The sequence below is a fragment of the Hemiscyllium ocellatum genome, chromosome 7, assembly GCF_020745735.1.
Source record: "Hemiscyllium ocellatum isolate sHemOce1 chromosome 7, sHemOce1.pat.X.cur, whole genome shotgun sequence".
In the NCBI taxonomy this organism is placed as follows: domain Eukaryota; kingdom Metazoa; phylum Chordata; class Chondrichthyes; order Orectolobiformes; family Hemiscylliidae; genus Hemiscyllium; species Hemiscyllium ocellatum.
The window spans coordinates 14,353,362-14,376,376 of record NC_083407.1 but is presented as its reverse complement, the minus strand read 5'-3'; positions in this window follow the sequence as shown (position 1 = coordinate 14,376,376).

Here is a 23,015-nt window from a genome sequence, read left to right as displayed (position 1 = left end):
TGCAATGAATCATTTCTTTTGGTTTTGAAGTGTCATTTACAGATGCCTCTCACTTTGAAAAATAAACAAATTTCTATCTTTTTAATGAATTTGATTTTCCCAACCAGAGTTAATATTCCCTTGATGTTGACAGCTCAGAATGTGTTGATTAATAATAAGATGGAATGTGTAATATCATTACTCAAATAGGTAGAGATTTTGCAATCCAAATACACAAGATATGAAATAGAACCAGTTGTTCCTGAAGAGTTTATTATTGTGGGACATTATTATTTGCTTTTCATTCTCATTATTCCTTGGCATTTAGTAAATTGTTGTCAAATTTTAAACTTCAATAAGTCGGGATTCTTGAAACTTCAATGAGTCAGGATTCTTTCCCTGTGTATCTCAACCTGGCCCTTCGGGGTACAAGTTGAAAATGTGTTGCTGGTTAAAGCACAGCAGGTTAGGCAGCATCCAAGGAACAGGAAATTCGACGTTTCGGGCCAGAGCCCTTCATCAGGTCACCTCATTCCTGATGAAGGGCTCTGGCCCGAAACGTCGAATTTCCTGTTCCTTGGATGCTGCCTAACCTGCTGTGCTTTAACCAGCAACACATTTTCAACTGTGATCTCCAGCATCTGCAGACCTCACTTTTTACCCTTCGGGGTACAAGATGATTCTGTGACACTAGAGTTAAAGAGAACAAGGGATTTACTTCTAACGTCGGAGAGTCACAGAGTCATACAGCACAGAAAAAGACCCTTCGGTCCAACTTGTCCAAACTGACCAGACATCCCAATCTGACCTACTCCCATTTAGCAGCGTTTGATCCACAACCCTCTATACCCTTCCTATCCAGGTGCCTTTTAAATGTTATAATTGTACTAGCCTCCATCACTTCCTGTGGCGGCTCGTTCCATACACACACCATCCTCTGCGTGAGAAATTCACCACTCGGGTCCCTTTTAAATCTTTCCCCTGTCATCTTAAAGCTGTGCCCTCTCATTTTGAACTCCCCCACCCTGAGGAAAAGACCTTGCCAATTCACTTTATTCACGCCCCTCATGATTTTATAAACCTCCATAAAGTCACCCTCAACCTCCGATACTCCAGGTAAATCAACCCCAGCCTATTCAGCGTCTCCCTGGAGCGCAAACACTCTGAACCTGGCAACAGTTTTGTAAATATTTTCTGAATCCTCTCAAGTTTAACAACATCCTTCCTACAGAAGGGCAATGACAATTGTATACAGTATTCTAAAAATGGCCTCACCAATGTCCTGTATAGCTGCATCATGATGTCCCAATTCCTGCACTCAATGTTCCACCAATGAAGGCAAGCATGCCAAGTGCTTTCTTCACCATCCTGTCCTGATCAAAGGTTATTCTTCATCCAATACCTGGCTACGTAGGTTCACTAGATTAGTTCTAGAGATGAAGGGTTTGTCTTATGAAAAGAGACTGAGTAGTTTAGGTCTCTGGAGTTCAGGAGAATGCAAGAAGATGTAATTGAGGCATGTATGATGTTAAAAGGGATTGATAAAGTAGACGTAGTGAGGACAGTTCCTCAAGTGGGACAATCCAGAATGAGAGGTCACTGTTTTAGGATAAGGTGAGGCAAAATTACATCTCTCAAAGAGTCGTGAATCTGTGGAATTCGTTATCCAAGAGTGCGGTGAGTGCTGGGACCTTGAGTAAATTTAAGGAGGGGATCGACAGATATTTAACTAGCGATGGGTTGACAGGTGTTTGAGGGCACAAAGCAGACATGTCCCCTCCAAAAACAAAAATGGCACTGACAAATCTAGACGCCCATGGTTGTCTAGAAAATACAGGGGAAGATTAAACACAGAAAGAGGGCTAATGATAGTCTCAAAATCTCAACGTTGTAGACAGCCTAGGGGAGTGTAAGAAGTGCAGGATTCAAGTTAAAAAAGAAATAAGGAAATTAAAGAAACGGCATGAAAAAATATTAGTAGGAATGTGAAAGGAAAACCCAAAGATGTTTTACCAGTTTATAAAGAGCAAAACAATAGTTAAGAGAAAAAATGGGATCTACCAAAGGTGAAGAAGGGAACTTGTTTGAAGATGCGGAGGATAAGGGAAGAATTTAACTTTTTTTTGTATCTGCTAATCTTCATAGGAAAAGGGTGATGTGAATGTTGTAATCCAACAGGAGTAGTGTGAAATGTTGGATGAAATAGTCACAATAAGAGAGGATGTGTCAGAGGAGTTGGAATCCTTGAAAGTGGATATGTCTCCAGGGCTGAAGGGTTGTTCCAAAGAACACTGAAAGAGGTCAGGGAGGAAGGAGAAGATGCTCTGAGGATTATTTTCTTCACTAGACACAGGTAAGGACTGGAGGAATAGGCAAATGTGATTGAAAAGGGTACAAAGGAAATGCCAACCAATTATAGTTAAGTTAGTCTTATTTCAGTGGTGAGCAAATTGTTAAAATCAATCCTGAGAGATGGGAGAAACGGTCACTTAGAAAGGCATGGACTAAGTCAAGGATAGCCACCATGTCTTTGTTACGGGATCATCATGTCTTACAAATTTGATCGACTTCATTGAGGAAGTGATAAAGAGGTCTATGAGGATAGTGCAGTGGATGTTGTCTACATGGACTGTGTGCAGGAAGACAGGATTAGAAAGGGCATCTGGGTCTCTTTGGGTTAGCATAGACCAGATGGGCCAAATGGCCCCTTCTGTGCCGTATCATTTCTGTGGTTCTATGGTTATGCAGAGCTGACAGAAATGTGGAATTGAAGCTGAGATGAGATTCCGCGATAATTGGGTTGAAAGGCACATCAGACATGAGGGGCTGAATGGTCTACCCCAACTCCGAACTCTTCTGTTCGTGATGGCATTACAGGTTGCAGAACCTTGCTGTGCACAAATTTCCTGCCTTTTTTCTTGCCTTACAGTGGGGACTATTTTCAGAAGTACTTTGGTGGCTGTAAGATGCTGGAACTATCTGAGGTCCTACAAGCCACTATAGAAATACGTCTCACTCTTCTCTTTCTGAGAGAGATCTTTTAAGAGTAGAATTGAGTTACAGACCTTTCACGCAGCTGCAGGGTCTTGTGGCCCACTATAACGCTACCACTCTACAACAACTTGTATTTGTATAGCACCTTTAACATTGTAACATGCCACAGGGTATTTCACAGGACCATTACCAAACAAAACCTGACACTGGCTGTATAAGGTGGCCAGGTGAACAGACACTTGGTTAGAGAGATAAGTCTGAAGGAAGAAGTTACGGAGATAGAAGTGAGGTCAGTGATGATTTTGAAACAAGGATGAGAAATTTAAACTTGAGTTCCTGAACCAATTTATGCCTGTGAACACAGAGGTGATGAGTTGAAAAAAACTAGTGTAAGCCAAAGTTACCAATCAGAGAAACACAGACTTATGACAGCACAAAAGGAGGCAATTCAGCCCATCAGCTCCATGAGTGAGCAAATCACCCAATGGCATTCCCTGCTTTTCCCTATAGCCCTGCACGTTTTTCATTTTCAGATAACAAAGACAAATTCTCTTTCTATTCATGTTTCTGCATATCATTCATATTTTTAATATTTACCATTTCGATTGGGTTTATTATTTTTCTTCTCCGTGTTTTCATCCAACACTCACATCTCCAAAGACTACAGGGCTACATTTCTGAGCTATTCCCTGTTTGAAATGCATTATTCTAGAGTGTTAGTGACAGGAGTAAAGGATTTCTTTATGCCTTTTTACAATATTCCTTCAGAAAGATGAACTGTTTACTAAAACTTGATTAAGTGGAAAATGCATTGAGCAATTTCATACTAACACTGCAAAAGAAGCATTATTAGATTTTGGGCTCAACTCAAAAATAATTTTGCCTCACAAAGACTTTAAAATGTCACTTCCAATTCCATGAGCTCACATAGTGAATTAAGGATACTGAAATCTTTTCCCCATTGAGTTATAGAAACGTATTCTTTCCTACCTATATATACTTTCCTCTTTATATCAATCAAATGGAGTGAACATAGAAAGAAAAATCAGTTTTCTCTGTCTACACCCAAAACCATTCATAAGCATCTAGAGAATACTGAATGAAAGAAGATTAAATTCTATCTACATCTGTACTATTCTCCATCATATGATGCTAATGGAGCTGTTGATTTATTTTAGCAATCAACCTCAATTAATTAGTCTACAAAAGACACATTAAGGAGGCCAAACTCTTTTGCATTCATTCAGGACATATGCCTCGCATTAAAGATGGCTCATATCTTTCAGCTGCAGACAAGGTGGAACGATGATCCCAACAAAATCCTGATAATCACGATTACAGGTTGTTCTTCTATAACGCAATGGTTTTATTCTTTTGCAACCGCACATTATAGAAAAATCACGCTTTAGAAGCCGCGCTTAAAGTGTTGGTGATGTAATTCCCGTTACAGCCAACGCATGTTCGAAAAGTTCATACTTCAGAAACAGCGGCCCCAATTCTTCAATCGCGTTACAGTGAATTTGCATTAACAAAGTGCTCAATATAGCAGAATGACCTAAATGGCAAAACTCACCTTCTCCTTTGTAGTTTAAATGTGGCCAAGTTAACAATCACTGCTCATAACCCAAACCCTCATTCTGCTTGTCTTTCAATCAAACTCTTAGAACAGAATGGTGCACTCACTGATGCAGGATTCTCAGTATCCAACATTGTCCACGTTTGAGCTTTTCTCTGTGCTGATTGACTCATTGCCAATTAGTGTGGATGATAGAGAGTTTGTGCTACACACCAACACCCACATGGTCTCATGCTTCTATCCCTCCAAGTCCAAAGCCTGATAAGGATAACATTCAACCCATCAATCTGAGTGAATGCTTGAGTGAAGGTAAATTATTCTTTCCTGGCCCTGTGTTCAGATTTACCTCTCAAAGCACATAACACTCACACTATATAAGCACTAAGCATTGATCATCTCCAGCAGCAGAGATTCCAACCATTATCTTTTACCATTCAATGCCTTTACTTTCATTGAATCTCCCATTATCAACATTCTGAGGGTTGCCATTGACCAGTCACTTAACTCGAGTAGCCATGTAGATACTTTGGCTATAAGAGTAGGTTAGAGGCTTGTATCCTGCAGTGAGTGCCTCATCTCATTGCCTGTCCACCATCAACAAGACACACATCAGGAGTGTGATGGAATACCCCTCACTTGGCTGGATGGGTGCAGCACCAACAACACTCAAGAATCCAGGAGAAAGAAGCTCACAATCTACCACTTTAAATCTTCACCGCTCAACTGACATAAGTGAAAGAAAAGCATGATACTTTTTGAATTTCAGTGCAATTGGATGAAGTATAATAAATTTACATTGACACAAATCTCTCTCAACAGTGGGTTTGAAACCATTCATTGACCACTCAATTCTGTTGATAATATTCCACATAACTTCCGTTCGCCGAGCTGGAAGTTTTTGCTGCAAACATTTCGTTCCCTGACTAGGGAACATCATCAGTGCTATTGGAGCCTCCTGAGAAGCGCTGCTTTGATGTTTCTTCCGGTATTTATAGTGGTTTGTTCTTGCTGCTTCCGGGTGTCAGTTTCAGCTGTAGTAGTTTGTATGTGGGGTCCAGGTTGATGTGCAGCAAAAACTTCCAGCTCGGCGAACAGAACCACAACAACAGACACCCGAGCTACAAATCTTCAACCAGACTTTAAACACTTACGGGCGAGACACATCAACCTGGACCCCACATACAAACTACTACAGCTGAAACTGACACCCGGAAGCAGCAAGAACAAACCACTATAAATACCGGAAGAAACATCAAAGCAGCGCTTCTCAGGAGGCTCCAATAGCACTGATGATGTTCCCTAGCCAGGGAACGAAACGTTTGCAGCAAAAACTTCCAGCTCGGCGAACAGAACCACAACAACGGACACCCAAGCTACAAATCTTCAACCAGACTTTAAACATAACTTCCATAAGTTACTGGCCTGCTAACTTATGGCACAGCAACATCAGAGAATATGCAAGATTCCTGCTTGTGCCAATTCAATTTGCGTCAGACTGTAGTGACATTAAAGTTACTTAGTCAACCCAAAAGAAATTTTAGGAAAAACTTAACACTGTTGATTCCTTTCTGACCATAGAAGCTTCGGTTGCTCAACTAGGTATCAATTTTGGGACAACTGGAGTGAACTGCAAACTTAGATCAAGAGTTTCTGAATGTTGGGAGAAAGTGAGCACTGCAGAGGCTGGAGACCAGTGTTGAAGAGTAATTTGCTGGAAAAGCACAGCCTGTCAAGCAGCATCTGAGGAGCAGGAGAATCGCTGTTTTGGGCATAAGCCCTTCATCAGGAAGTCCTGATGAAAAGCTCATGCTTGAAACATTGATTTTCCTACTCCTCGGATGCTGCCTGACTGACTATGCTTTTCCAGCACCAGTTTCTGAATGTTTTTTAAGGCATTATTGAAGATGACATCAATCTATGAATTCACTGCAATGCACATGATTAATACTTTATTTATTTCATCTGAATGAATCCAAAATGATACCTCTCTTGCAGGTCCCTATATTGCCATGCTCTCCATTTAAGAATAACTAACTTGTCAAATTATTTATTAATTTGAGCTTGTGAGCAACTACAAGGTACAGTGATTGGTCATTTGTCTCCTCAAGTCTTTTCATTTTGTGTAGGCCACAGCTGATCTCTTCCCTCCAACTACATTTGTTCCATTTTCTGCTGTAAATGTGGAATAAACATCTGTAATCTTGACAATTTCAGTTAAAGCCCATGCTCAACAGTTCTTTTGGTGATGTGGGAGACCATAAAGGCTTATGCGTGAGGTCTGATCATTTCATATACGGCGACCCAGAAAAAACTAAAGGGAGAACAACAGGGTCTACTCGAGGCTCACTTCAAGGCAGCTGAAACAGCATACGTTGATAAACCTTCTATTGCTAAATTACAAAGGATTACGGTCTTAGGACAGCCCTGAATACCACGCTTACCCAAACGGCAAAAAGGGAAATATTATTTGCAAAGCAAAGGTTACATGAATTTGGCGATAAACCTGGTAGATACTTAGCAAGGTAAAAAAAGGCCTCTCAAGCTATCACATCCATCAGGGAAAGTGCTGGTCCTCTGACTCACGATCATAAAAGGATCAACACAATCTTCAGAAAGTTTTACTCTGATTTGTATAAATCGCAGGATTGTGAAGATAGAGCCAGGAGGATGCAGTCCTTTTTTAAAAGCTTGACCTTTCCGGACTTAACCCCGGAACAGGTATCGGTCCTGAATGCTCCCCTAATAACCCAGGGAGTACTTGACTCAATCAGACAGTTTCAGAGTGGTAAGGCCCCTGGCCCAGATGGATTCCAGGCAGAATTCTACAAAGAGTTTACAGGAGTATTAGCTGGTCCACTTATGGACATGTACAACTGCTCATACAGTCAGCGTTGCCTCCCGCCTTCACTGAAAGAGGCGAATATCTCCCTCATTCTCAAAAAGGAAAGGACCCAGAAGATTGTGCATCGTACAGACCAATATCCTTGCTAAATGTAGATTTTAAAATTCTTTCTAAAATATTAGCATTGAGGCTAGAGGGGGTACTGCCATGTTTAATAAAAGAGGATCAGACGGGGTTTATCAAGGGCCGTGAATCATCTAATAATATTAGAAGGGTTTTGAATGTGATTCAAGTCTGTCATCAGGAAAAAATACTGGGAATAGTAATCTCAATGGAGTTGGAGAAGGCATTCGACAGGTTTGAATGGTCATACTTGTTCTATACATTGCAAAGGTTTGGCGTTGGAAAGGTATTTGCTAAATGGATCTGAACACTGTATAATGATCCCAAAGCAGTTGTGATCACCAATGGATTAGGCTCAGTTAGCTTCAGTGTCGGTAGGGGCTGCCGTCAGGGATGTCCTCTCTCACCGTTACTATTCACGCTAATAACTGAGCCACTAGCGGAAGCTATACAGGCTGACTCTAATATGACAGCCCTGAGGATTAGTACAGGTAAACATAAAATTACCCTATATGCAGATGATGTTCTCCGTTTTCTCAGTAATCCTCTGATGTCCATGCCTCGCTTAATCCAAGTTATTAACATATTTAGTGCATTCTCAGACTACAAAATTAATTTCTCAAAATCAGAGGCCATGCTAATGGGTGGCCTCGCTAGTATATCCCACTTATTGGACAGATTTCACTTTCCCTTTCGGTGGTCTCTGGAGGGTTTCTTGTATTTAGGTATTTTATCACCCCAATATTTGGCCAGCTATACTAGTCAATTTTGTGCAACTACTGGAAAGGATAAGGCAGGACCTTCAATGTTGGGGGGATCTTCCAGTTTCCTGGCTAGGTAGAATAGCTCTAATTAAAATGATTGTCTTGCCTCGTTTCCTATACCCTATGAGAATGCTCCCGGTGATGCTGCTGAGGTCGGCACTGTGCAAATTGTATGGTTGGCTGGGTTCCTTCATCTGGAATCATTGATGGCCCCTCATTAAGTTAAAGAAGCTACAGCTTCCACAGGCAAGGGGAGGACTGGATTTTCCAAACTTTAGGAAGTATCAGATGAGTTCGCTGTTAAACTACTTAGCCAATTGGGTCTCGTCTGACCTGTTATCAATCTGGCCGGACATCGAGGCTTCTCAAGTAAAGCACCCTCTTATTAACCTCTTATTTTTAGATAAGATGAAAATCATTATGGACCATTGTAAAAACCCCATAGTATTAAACACAATTAAAGCCTGGAATAGAATGTGGCAAAATGAGAGTAATTCACATAAAACATCCCCCTATACTCCTATAGTGGGGGCATGGAGTTTTCAACCGGGCATCTCAGTTCCCACATTCAAATCCTGGAGGTCCAGGGCTATCACCTGTTTAGGGGATCTGTTTGAGGAGGGGGTCCTGTTGTCTTTTGAACAGATGCATCAGAAATTTGGACTACCTAATGGAGACCTCTTTCGATACTTCCAAATTCGAGATTACATACAGAAGAAGACTACGCTATTAGATAGCCTTTATAAATCAGATAGAGAACGTAGAGTGTTGTGGCCAATGGGTGTACCCTCGGTCATCACTCAATCATTTATTACATAATGAAGTGTCGGAAGATATGGACCGTCTGCTTAGAACATGGGATCAGGAATTGGGGCTGGAAATTTCCACAGAAATGTGGGATGACATCTGGGAAAATGCCAGAAAAATCTCCATTTGTAACAGAACCCAGGGCATTCAATTAAAGATACTCCATAGGACTCATATAGCAGCAGAACGATTGGCAAAATTTAGGGCAGGAGCATCTCCAAAGTGTCCCAACTGTAAAACAGAGGTGGGCACTCTCACACCCTGCTTATGGACATGCTATATGATCTGCAAATACTGGACCAAAGTAGCAAATGTCTTGACAGAAATCTTGGGAATGGAAATTAGAGTAGATCCAGTATCTCTTCTCCTGGGCTTCTCGAGCTTACCTTCTCTGGGTGTGCACGGGAGGAAATGCTTTTCCATTCTCTCCTTTTGAGCAAGGAAAAATATCTTAGTAAACTGGGTGGCTGAGGGCCCTCCAAGGACTTCCGAATTGGCCCAGATTAATCATGAACTGTATTCTCCTTGACTTCCTTACAAATATGGTGTGCCAAAAAACAGAATTATTCTATAAAACATGGCAGCCCTTCTTGAATTACATAGATACAGCTATTTCGGCCATTTTGTCAAGGGCTTTCATCTAGTTGAGGTAACGGTTCTGGCTGGTCCGGGGCCCCTTGGGGGAGGAATCCCGCATGAACACAGGTTTTATTACGATTTGATGTTAATTCATTCCAAGCATGTACTTCATTATTTAATTACTATGTTATGCTTCTTTTTCTCTTGAGTAATGTAAGATATTTGATCATACGCTCTGGTTAGTTATAGGTTAGATTAGTAGTTAGTTGAATTTTGTCTTTTTCCTTTTTTTTCTCTGTATCTCTTCTTTTTGTTTGACAGATTTTGTCCATTATTTATTTAAGATTTAATTGTATATTAGTGCTTGTTCTTGTTTTATTTTATTTGTAAGCTTGTAAAACAAGTTAAATTTTCAATAAAAATATCAATTAAAAAAACCCTGGAAATCCTGGCCTCTATTCCTGATGAAGGGCTTTTACCCGAAACATCGATTGTCCTTCTCCTCTGATGCTGCCTGACCAGCTATGCTTTTCCAGCACCACTGTAATCTAAACTCTGGCAACATCCTTGTAAACCTTTCTGAACCCTTTCAAGTTTCACAACATCTTTCCTATAGCAGGGAGACCAGAATTGAAAACAGTATTCCAAAAGTGGCCTAGCCAGTGTCCTGATTAGCTGCAACATAACCTCCCAACCCCTAACTTAATGCACTGACCAAAAAAGGTAAATGCACCACGTGCCTCCGCCCTTTGTATTTAATTGACTACTCAACTTCACACTCCTTCTGCGCAGCAATGTTACAGGTGGTCTTTACATCAGGGCTTTCCAAGGTGAGAATAAAAGCAAACTACTGTGAAAGTTGAAAATCTAAAGTAAAAAGGTCAAATGCTGAAGGAACTTGGTGGGTCTGGCAGCATCTGAGGAAACAGAACAGGGTTAATGTTTCAAATCTGATATAATTCTTCTTCAGAAGTGTTGTTGGGACCTCAATATTTTGATGTTGTGAGTGCCGAAATAACTGTGACCACGTGAAGCTCTGACTGAACTATAAGAGCTACGATCCCTCTCAAACAGGGCTCCAGTCTCACAACTCCTATTCTTTCAGCTGTCAACATCCCCAGTTTCACAGAGATTGTGACAATTTTCAAATTGGAGTAAAGGCAGGATAAGAAGCAATTATAAATTTATATGTATGTAAGAAATGTATGTTTTGTTTCAGATTTTCCAGCATCTTTAGATCTTTGTTTCATATTATTGTTTAATTTTATTATACATATATGCTAAGATAACTAATGACATCCACCTTTTAATTCTTAAGCTTAAGTAAAGGTATTAACAAACTCAACAATTAATGAATGAAACATTAACATCTGTTCTGACTCATTCCAAGAGAAAATCCATTGTCATTTACTAATGCATCCAAATGTATAAATATCTCTGAGAAACAACATTCCTCAAACCGCTATCCTAACTGTAGTTGTGAGTATGTTCGCTGAGCTGGGAAGTTGGTTTGCAGACGTTTTGTCCCCTATCTAGGTGACATCCACAGTGCTGTGGAGCCTCCTATGAAGCTCAGCGTTGGTTAGAATTTACTTGGTTTCATTCCCACTCCTTCCGATTACCAGTACCAGTTGTTTGTGCAATGTTCGGTATATTAGGTCCAGGTCAATGTGCTTGTTGATGGAGTCCGTGGATGAGTGCCATGCTTCTTGGAATTCTCTGGCTCTCCTCTGTTTGGCTTGTCCTATTATTGTTGTGTTGTCCCAGTCAAATTTGCAACCTTTATCAAGAACAGATATCCCCTCAACTTAATCTGCAAATGACTGGCGGTCAAACAACGTGACGAGGACATGCCATGACCCAACACACTAGCCATGCTACCCGATATAAAAAACATGTCAGAACTAACAGCCAGACTCCTCCGACCACTGGGATTCATGACAGCCCAGAAACCAACAGCCAAACTCAGGCAACAACTCGCCAGGACAAAAGACCCATCATGTGCAGGACAAACGTGGTGTACAAAATTCCATGCAGAGACTGCACAAAACAGGCAAACAACTAGTGATCCGCATTCATGAACAGCAACTAACCACTAAACACCAGTACCTAGTGGCTATACACACAGACAACAAGGATCACAAATTCAACTGGGACAACACAACAATCATAGGATAACCTAAACAGAGGACAACCAGAGAATTTCTAGAAACATGGCACTTATCCATGTACTCCATCAATAAATACATTGACCTAGACCCAATATACCGACCACTGCAATGAACTACCGGAACTGGGAGCAATGGAAACAAAACCAAATAAATTCCAACCGACCCAATACAGCAGCACTTCACAGGAGGCTCCACAGCACTAAGGATGTCACCTAGACGGGTCGAAATGTCTGCAAACCAACTTCCCAGCTCGGTGAATATACCCACAGTAACTGCAACCAGTACCTGAGCTGCAGTTCTAACTGTATCTTAGGAATTGCACTCAGTACCATGTGTAACTAGACCCCTCTCTCTCTCCAGCAACACTAACTTGAAACCATCTTGACCACACATCCTTCACCGCAGCCACTGTTTTTGATAAAATAACTATTTCTGTTCCTCACAAAAGTTAAGGAGCTCAAGTTTTTTAATAAGATTTTCAGCATCTGCAGAATTTTGCTTCTGTACTGGTTAGCAGAAGGTTTATGAATTCATCAGGCTAAACAGGGTAAACATTCCTTCCTTCGTTCAGATCTACTGCAGGTGCCAATTCACACATGGGGGTGAGTATCCCTGAAGGTGTTCATGCAATAGTAAGGTAATCTTACAGGGCTGCCATCTTTTTGAAAGTGCCCTTTAGGCAAATCTCTTTCTATTTGGGGGCCAAGAAGATTCTTGTCTAATACCTGTCATGATAACATCATACCAAGTGACATTACAATGTATTTTGTCACGAGTTGTCACATCCATTTATCGACAAATGCAAAAGTTTGGCTAAGTGCAATCTTTTCCACACAGGCTATGTGCCTCTTTAATTATTTTTGCACAGAAAAGCCTGAAGGCTTCTGTGTTAGCAAGTCAAATTATTTTAATTATGTATTAATAATCTCTCAAGGGTGTGTAAACATGAAATCCACTACTTTGAATGTTAATTCTCTGGCTAGTTCAGATAATAATGCATTTTGTCCGACTACAGCGCTTCAGTAAACTGAAGTTTCTGAGTCTATGGGATCTATTGGAGCAGGGAAGGAATACCTGAGGTTACCAGCTTTTTGAACTTTATCTTATTTCTTTGATGCATTCAATTATTATTCTGTTGCTTCATAGTAATGAATCACAATTTCAGCTTTGAGAACAATCTTGAGGGGTTATGACAGAGTCAATAAGGGAAAGCTGTTTGTGGTGGCAGATTTAAAGTCATCAGATTTAAAGTAGGTGGCAAAAGGACCGGCGGTGGAGAGCAGGAGGGTTTCATTTTTGCAGTTGGGTTGTCATGATTTGAAATACATCGCTTGGAAACAGCAGTGGAATTGAATTCAGTGATAACTTTCAAAAGGGAATTGCTTGAAAGGGGACAATTTTCAAGTCTGTGGGGAGAGAGCGATGGAGTGGGGTTGAATTGGATAGGTTCTTTCAAAGGCAAGATGGAACAAAAAAAACATAGAAAACAGGAATAGGAATAGGCCATTCAGCCCTTTGAGCTTGCTCTGTCATTCAGTCTGATCCTGGCTGATCATCCAACTCAGTCCCCTGTTCCCATTTTCTCCCATTACCCTTTGATCCCTTTAGCCCTAAGAAATGTTTCTAACTTGAAAACTGAATGGTGTGCCGTATGCGATATAAATTATTGTATGAGATTCAGATTTATCCTTGGAGATTTAACACTGTTTTTCACTGGTTAACACTAAATTCTTCCTTTAGCATAAAGATTTTCTCTGTCTTGCTAAGGCCCACCCTCACAAAGAATACAAATCACTCACTTTTTGTGCTTTTTTGTGCACCTGTTCGAAAAATCATAATGTTAAAGAGCGTGTATTTTTATTAGTTTTTAAGTTACAGGAATTTGTCAAATAATGCAATTCAAAGTCAAAAAGTATGGCACTGGAAAAGCACTGAAGGTCAAGCAACATCCGAGGAGCAGGTGAGTTGACATTTCTGACATAAGCCCTTCATCAGGAATGTGGGTGGTGGGGGGCTAGGGAAGGGTGTTGAGAGATAAATAGGAGAGTGGAGGTGGGGCTGGGGGAAGGTAGGTGGGAAGGCAATAGGTAGATACAGGTGTGAGGGGGTGATGGTGATAGGTTGGAGGGGAGGGTGGAGCGGATAGGTGAGAAGGAAGATGACAGGTGGAACAGTTCAAGAGGGCAATGCTGAATTGGAGGATTATGTGGGGGCAAAGGGGACTGAGAAATAAATAGGAGGATGGGGGTGAGGCTGGGAGGCAAGTAGCTGGGAAAGCAATAGGTGGATACAGGTGGGGGGTGATTGTGGTAAGTTAGTAGGGAGTGTGGAACAAATAGGTGGGAAGGAAGATGGACAGGTAGGACAGGTCAAGAGGGAGTGCCATGTTGAAGGGTTGGATCTGGGATGAGGTGGGGGGAAGGGAGACCTTGGACGGAGGTGAGGGGGGAGGTGTGGGCGCAGGTTTTACACTGCATGCAGCAGCAAGGGAAGGTGCCAGGAGTGGAGGGTGGATTGGTGGGGGGCGTGGACCTAACAAGGGAGATGTGAATGGAATGGTCTCTGCGGAATTCTGATAGAGGTGGGGAGGGAAATATATCTTTGGTGGTGGAGTCAGACTGTAGGTGGCTGAAATGGCAGATATTAGTGTGGTGGATGGTGAGGCCCAGGGGGTGCTATCCTTGTTGTGTTTGGGGGAGTCATGTTCAAGGACAGAGATGCGGAAAGTGGAGGAGATGCACTGGAGGGCATTGATGATCATGTGAGAGGGGAAATTGTGGTCCTTGAAATAGGAGTCCATCTGGGGTCTCCTGGAGTAGAAATGCTCCTCCTGGAGGCAGATATGGTGGAGGTGGAGGAATTCTGAGTAAGGGATAGCATTTTTATGGGAGGGTAGGTGGGAGGAGGTGTAATCCAGGTAGCTGTGGGAGTTGGTGGGTTTGAAATGGATATCCGTGTTGTGTCAGTTGTCAGAGACACTTGGGAACCTGCAATCACATGGCACCAATGTCGACTTCGCTGGTTTCCAAATCTTCCCTCCCCCACCTCATTCCAGATCCAACCCTCCAACTTGGCACTCCCTCTTGACCTGTCCTTACCTGTCCATCTTCCTTCCCACCTATCAGTTCCACTCTCCCTACTGATTTATCACACTCGCCCTCCAACCGGTATCCGCCTATTGCCTTCCCAGCTACCTGCTCCTGGCCCCATCCTATTTGTCTCTCAACCCCTCCTTACCTCAACACATTCCTGATGAAGGACTTATGTCTGAAATGTCAACTGTCCTGCTCCTCAGATGCTGCCCAAACAGCTGTGCTTTTCCAGGTCACTGTTTTTGACTCTGTGTCTCCAGCATCAGCTGTCTCAATGCAATTCAAGGCAGGAACACAAAATATCATCATAAACATGTAGAATCTATAACAATGAATAGACTATTGGATCCAGCTGTATCAATTCCGCAGAGATCATTCCCTCCAGGACAACCTCGTCCACTCCTCCATCACACACGTCACCTTCCCATCACACCTAACACCACTCCCATCACACACGGCACCTTCCCATCACACCTAACACCTCTCCCATCACACACGGCACCTTCCCGTCACACCTAACACCACTCCCATCACACACGGCACCTTCCCATCACACCTAACACCTCTCCCATCACACACAGCACCTTCCCATGCAATCACAGAAGGTGCAACACCTGCCCTTTTACCTCTTCCATGCTCACCATCCAAGGTCGCAAACACTCATTTCAGATTAAGCAGCATTTCACTTGTACCTCTTTCAATTTGGTCTATTGCATTCGTTGCTCCCAATGTGGTCTCCTCTATAAACGCCAACTGAGTGATCATTTTGCTGAGCACCTTCAGTCTGTATGCAATCAGGTCCCAGACCTTCCTGTGGCTTGCCACTTCAACACACAGTCCTGCTCCCATGCCCACATGTCTGTCCTTGGCCTGCTGCAACGTTCCAGTGAAGCTCAACGCAAACAGCTTGCCGGTCTTAACATTGAATTCAACAACTTCGGATGATTATCCCATCTCGACCCCTCTATTTTCATTCTGCTCTGTAATTTTATTTCATTTATTTTATTTTTCCACTGTTCTGTACCTCTTATTTCTTGATTGTCTCTCTTTCTCTCGCTCCCCACTCTCTCATCACCTTTTTCCTCTCCTCTTCTCCCTTTACTCTCTTTCTCCCCTGTTTTCTATTTTGCCTCTGCTTCGTCCATCCCCTCCATCCCCCAGGTATTTTGTCACATAGCACTAGCTTCAGCCTTGTTCATTCACAGCTCCTAATCTCCCTATAATCTCTCCATGCACTGTCATTATCACCTCTTTATTGCTACCCTTGCTTCTGGAGCCATGACTCACCTTCTCTCAGCCTGGTATAAATACCTCCCTATTTCTCCCTTTTTTCAGCTTTGACAAAGGGTCAGTTAGACTCAAAACGTCAACTCTTTTCTCTCCTTACAGATGCTGCCAGACCTGCTGAGATTTTCCAGCATTTTCTCTTTTGGTTTCAGATTCCAGATCCGCAGTAATTTGCTTTTATTCAATACTGGAATGGGTGACTGAGTCATTTGAGTTACGAGGCCTGGGTTCAAATCCGCAAATGTGTTGCTGGTCAAAGCACAGCAGTTAGGCAGCATCTCAGGAATAGAGAATTCGACGTTTCGAGCATAAGCCGTTCATCAGGGTTCAAATCCTGTCAGTTCCAGAAATGTGACCCAGTGTTGCTGTCTGGGTCACCATTCATTGCCCATCCCTAATATCCCCGAGGATAGTTAAGAGTCATAGAGTCATAGAGATGGACAGCATGGAAACAGACCTTTTGGTCCAACTCGTCCATGCTGACCAGGTATCCTAACCTAATCTAGTACCACTTGCCTGTACCCGGCCCATATTCCTCCTAACCCTTCCTATTCATATACCCATCCAGATGCCTTTTAAATGTTGTAATTGCACAAGCCTCCATCATTTCCTCTGGCAGTTTATTCCATACGCACACCATCCTCTGTGTGAAAAAGTTGCCTTTTAGGTCTCTTTTAAATCTTTCCCCTCTCACCCTAAACATAAGCCCTCTAGTTCTGAACTCCCCCACTCCAGGGAAAAGACCTTGTCTATTTACCCTGTCACTGCCCCCTGTCTAATGTCCCATGGAGACCAGACCACGTAAAGGTGGCAGTTTCCTTCTCTAAAGGATGTCAGTGAACCAATTGGGTTTCTCTATGATCTGCACTGGATGTGGGCTCATCATTCAACTCTTAATTCCAGATTTTCTTTTGTTGAATTCAAATTTCACCATCTGCCCTGGCAAACCCTGGTCCCCAGACCATTACCTCAGTCTTTGAGTTAATAGTCTAAAGGTGATATCACGAGGCCATCATCTACCCCATTAATATCTCTGTACAGGTTGATGCAGAAAATTCTATGCAGAAAGGTTCCTCAGGTTAGGCTTGTACTCATTGGTGTTTCGGAGAATACTCAGAAACTTCATTGAAATGTTTAAGATCCTCAAGTGACCTGTCAGTCTGGATATGGAGAGGATGTTTTCTTTTCTGGGAGATTCTCAAATTATAGGTCACTGTTTAAAACTAAGATGGCACCCTTTTAAGACAGACATGATGCAAAATGTTTTCTCAGAGGGTCTTGGGTCCCAGGAACACTCATCCCTGAAATGCAATAGAAGCAGGGTCTTTGGAACATTTTAAGGCACAGGCTATTGATAAGCAATGCATGAGAGGTAGGCATGGGTGGATAGGAATGTGGAAAACTCCAAAGAGCCATGATCTTAATCAGTGCTAGAACTTGATGAATGGGCAGAGTGGTCTACTGCTCATTCATATGTCAGCAATTCAGCTTCATGCCACCTTCATTGCCACTTCATCAAAACCCAATGAACATATCTAACTATTTATATATTTGCACAGGTACTTATCTAGCTTTCGTTGAGTTAATGCTATTGCCCTCACTAACTTATTATAGTTGAAAATGTCACATCCTAAACACACTTGGTTGACATAGACATGCCATGATAATAACACCTGATAATAAATGCACACACACTTAGCAGCTGAATGGTAAATTCATCAGAGCTTATGCATCAGAGTTCCTGAAGGCGAAGGAGTGGTTCATGGTTGACCAGAATTCATCAAATGTTTAGATATTACTCCTAATCACCTCTTTACTTGTACATTTTTGACATTACTCACTATGAACATGTAAAGAATAGCAAGGGAACTATTGGCCAGTGAACCTTACATCAGCGGTGGGTAAATTGTTAGAGGGAATTCTGAGGATTTACATGCATTTGGAAAAGCAAGGACTGATTAGAATAGTCAATACAGCTTTGCATGTGGGAAATCATGTCTCACTAACTTGACTGAGCTTTTTGAAGAGGTGACAAACAAGATTGAAGAAAGCAGAGTTGTGGACGTTGTCTACATGGACTTCAGTGAGGCATTTGACAAGGTTCCACTTGGTAGACTGGTTAGTAAGGTAGGATCATATGGGATCCATGGGGAGCTAGCCAACTGGATATAAACTGGCTTGAAAGTAGGCAACATGGGAGGTCATTTTGCAGCTGTACAGAACATTGGTTCAGCCACAGTTGGAATATTGTGTGTGATTCTGTTCTCTTTCCTATTGGAAAGATGTTGTGGAACTTGAAAGGATTCATAAAAGATTCACAAGGGTATTGCCAGGGTTGGAGGATTTGAGCTACAGGGAGAGGTTGTACAGGCTGGGGCTGTTTTCCCTGGAGTGTCGGAAACTGAGGGGTGACCTTACAGAGGTTTACAAAACAATGAGGGGCATGGATAGGATAAATAGACAAAGTCTTTTCCCTGGGGTCAGGGAGTCCAGAACTAGAGGGCATAGGTTTAGGGTGAGAGGGAAAAGATGTAAAAGAGACCTGAGTGCCAACGTTTTCACACAGAGGGTGATATGTGTATGGAATGAGCTGCCAGAGGAAATGGTGGAGGCTGGTACAATTGCAAAATTTAAAAGGCATTTGGATGCGTATACGAATAGAAAGAGTTTTGAGGGATATGGGCCAGGTGCTGGTAGGTGGGACTAGATTGGGTTGGGATATCTGGTCGGCATGGACGGGTTGGACCAAAGGGTCTGTTTAAGTCCTGTACATCTCTATGACTCTATATTTTAAGACCCGCTGCATTTCTCTAGCACTTTCTCTTTTTCTCATAGATTTTCATCACCTGCAGTATTTCACTTTTACTTCAGGCTAATGGGATGTTGGTCTTTATTTTCTATGCAACATCTACCACAGATTAGACAAGGAGGCAGCTCCCAAATCCTCCCCAGCCACATTTGGCCTTCCTGGTCCACTGCAGCCAATGATCCAATCAGCTGTCCAGCTTGAGCACCCATCCTGCCAAAGAGTCCACATTGTGATCACACACACTTTTCATGCCCATGTAGTCTAGAGCCATGGACAGTGAAGGGAATGGTTATATCTCCCTTTACATTACATGACTGACTAAGAATCTCTCTTGTTCTTACTGTTTGCAATGTGTTTAACAATGTCATAAATCATAGGGTCATATAGATCTACAGCCCAGAGAAAAGAATCTTCGCCCCATTGTGTCCATGTCAGTCAAAAACAAAAACCTAGCCATTCAGTCCTGCACTTGACCCATTGTCTTATAGGCCTCGGTATCATGTTTGGTTAAAGGTGTTGGATTCCAAGTGCAGATGGTGGATTCCAAGATAGACAAGCAGGAGTCTGGAACAACATAGCAAGCCAGATAGCATCAGGAGAAGTTGACGTTTCGGGTGTAACCCTTCTTCCGGACAAGGGGTGAGTGTAAGGGAAGCTGCAGATAAAGGGGGTGGTGGGGACTGAGTAATGAAGTGGGGCTAGGTGAAGACAGCCACAACGACCATCCTTGGCTTCCTCCATTGCCACAATGAGCCAAAATGAAAGTTGGAGGAATAACAGCTCATCGTCCGCCTGGGTAGCCCTCAGCCTGGAGGACTCAACATTTCAAATAACCTTCCTTCCCATCCCCGACTTCCTTCCCAGCCCCTCCCCGTCCCTTCCATTCCTCCCAGCCACCTATTGGATTCATTCGTCTCATTGACCAACCAGGTCTACCTGTCTTCACCTGTCTGAACCTTTTCAAGTTTCACAACATCCTTCCTATAGTAGAGAGACCAACATTGCATGTAGTATTCCAGTAGTGGCCTAACCGATGTCCTGTACGGCCACAACATGACCTCCCAACTCTACTCAATGCTCTGACCAATGAAGGTCAATGTGCCAAATGCCTTCTTCACCACCCTGTCTAACTGTGACTCCACTTTCAGGGAACTGAGCCCTGCACCCCTAGGTCTCTTTGTTTGTCAGCACTCCGCAGGTCCCTATTATTAATTGTACAAGTCCTGCCCTGATTTGCCTGACCAAAATGGAACACCTCAACTTATCTTCCATCTTCCACCCCTTTGCCCATTTGCCCAGTTGATAATCATTTTCACTGTCCACTACACCACCTATTTTGGTATCCTCTGTAAACTTACTAACCATACCTCCATGTTCACACCCAAATAATGGTGTGAGAAGGGGACAGAAATGGTGATGAGCAGGGGACCAAGCACAGACCATTGTGATGCACTGCTGGTCACAGGCCTCCAGTCTGAAAAGCAATCTTCTATCACCACTCTCAGACTCCTACTCCTGTACTCAATACTCTGATCAATAAAGGAAAGCACACCAAACACCTTCTTCGCTATCCTATCTACCTACAACTCCACTTTCAAGGACCTATGAACCTGCATTCCAAGGTCTCTTTGTTCAGCAACACTCCCTCGGACCTTACCATTAAGTGTATAAGTCTTGCTAAGATTTGCTTTCCCAAAATGCAGCACCTCACATTTATCTGAATTAAACTCCATCTGCCACATCTCAGCCCATTGGCCCATCTGGTTCAGATCCTGTTGTAATCTGAGGTAGCCCTCTTCACTGTCCACGACACTTCCAATTTTGATGTCATCTGCAAACTTACTAACTGTACCTCTTATGCTCGCATCCAAATCATTTATGTGAATGACAAAAAATAGAGAAACCAGCACCGATCCTTGTAGCACTCCACTGGTCACAGGCCTCCAGTCTGAAAAACAACCCTCCACCACCACCCTCTGTCTTCTACTTTTGAGCCAGTTCTGTATTCAAATGGCTAGTTCTCCCTGTATTCCAAGAGATCTAACCTTGCTAACCAGTCTCCCATGGGGAACCTTGTCGAATGTCTTACTGAAGACCATATAGATTACATCTACTGCTCTGCCCTCATCAATTCTCTTTGTTACTTATTCAAAAAACTCAATCAAGTTTGTGAAGTATGATTTCCCATGCACAAAGCCATGCTGACTATCCCTAATCAGTCCTTGCCTTTCCAAATACATGTACATCCTGTCCCTCAGGATTCCCTCCAACAACTTGCCCACCACTGATGTCAGGCTCACTGGTCTATAGTTCCCTGGCTTGTCTTTACCACCTTCTTAAACACTGGCACCATGTTAGCCAACCTCCAGTCTTCCGGCACATCACCTGTGACTATCGATTATATAAATATCTTGGCAAGAGGCCCAGCAATCATTTCCATAGCTTCCCACAGAGTTCTAGCATACACCTGAGCAAGTCCTGGGGATGTATCCACTTTTATGCATTTCAAGACATCCAGCACTTCCTCCTCTGTAATATGGACATTTTGCAAGATGTCACCATCTATTTCCCTAAAGTCTATATCTTCCATATCCTTTGCCACAGTAAGTACTGATGCAAAATACTTGTTTAATACCTCCCCCATTTTCTGCGGCTCCACACAAAGGCTGCCTTGCTGATCTTTGAGGGGCCCTATTCTCTCCCTAGTTACCCTTTTGTCCTTAATGTATTTGTAAAAACCCTTTGGATTCTCCTTAATTCTATTTGCCTTTTTTCCCTCCTGATTTCCCTCTTAAGTATACTCCTAGTTTCTTTATACTGTGCTAATTATTCACATGATCTATCCTGTCTATATCTTACATATGCTTCCTTCTTTTTCTTAACCAAACCTTTAAATTCTTGAGTCACCCAGCATTCCCTAAACCTACCAGCCTTTTCTTTCACCCCGACAATATACTTTCTCTGGATTCTCATGATCTCATTTCTGAACGCTTCCCATTTTCCAGCCGTTCCTTTACTTGCGGACATCTGCCCCCAATCAGCTTTTGAAAGTTCTTGCCTAATACCGTCAAAATTGGCCTTTCTCCTGATTAGAACTTTAACATTTAGATCTGGTCTCTCCTTTTCCATTACTCTTTTAAATCTAATAGAATTATGGTCGCTGACCCCAAAGTGCTCCCCCATTGATACCTCAGTCACCTGCTCGGCCTTATTTCCCAAGAGTAGGTCAAGTTTCGTACCTTCTCTAGTAGTTACATCCATATACTGAATCAGACAATTTTCTTGTGCACACTTAACAAATTCTTCTCCATCTAAACCCTTAACACTATAGCAGTGTGTGTTTGGAAAGATAAAATCCCCTACCATAACCATCCTATTATTCTTACAGATAGCTGAGATCTCCTTTCAAATTTGTTTCTCAATTTCCCTCTGACTATTAGGGGGTCTATAATACAATCCCAATAAGGTGATCATCCCTTTCTTATTTCTCAGTTCTTCAAGAGAACTTTTGAGTCACACCAGACTTGAAACATTAACTCTGTTTCTCTCTGCAAAGATGGTGCGAAACCTGCTGAGTTTCTCCAGCATTTTCTGTTTTTATCCCAGAAGTCTTTTTCATTACATTTTGTCCCTATTCACTAGCTTAATGCTTTCTGCAGTTGGAACCCAAACACTTTTTGCATCCCACAGCTTCTACTCTGTTAATTGACACGCGTATAGATGTTTTCTGCTAAAGCTGGTACATACAGTCATAGAGTCACAGAAATGCACAGCATGGAAAGAGACACTTCGGTCCAACCCATCCATGCCGACCAGATATCCCAACCCAAACTAGTCCCACCTACCAGCACCCGGCCCATATCCCTCCAAACCTTCCTATTCATATACCCATCCAAATGCCTCTCAAATGTTGTAATTGTACCAGCCTCCACCACTTCCTCTGGCAGCTCGTTCCATATGTGGACATAACAGAGATGTCTTCATTAGACATC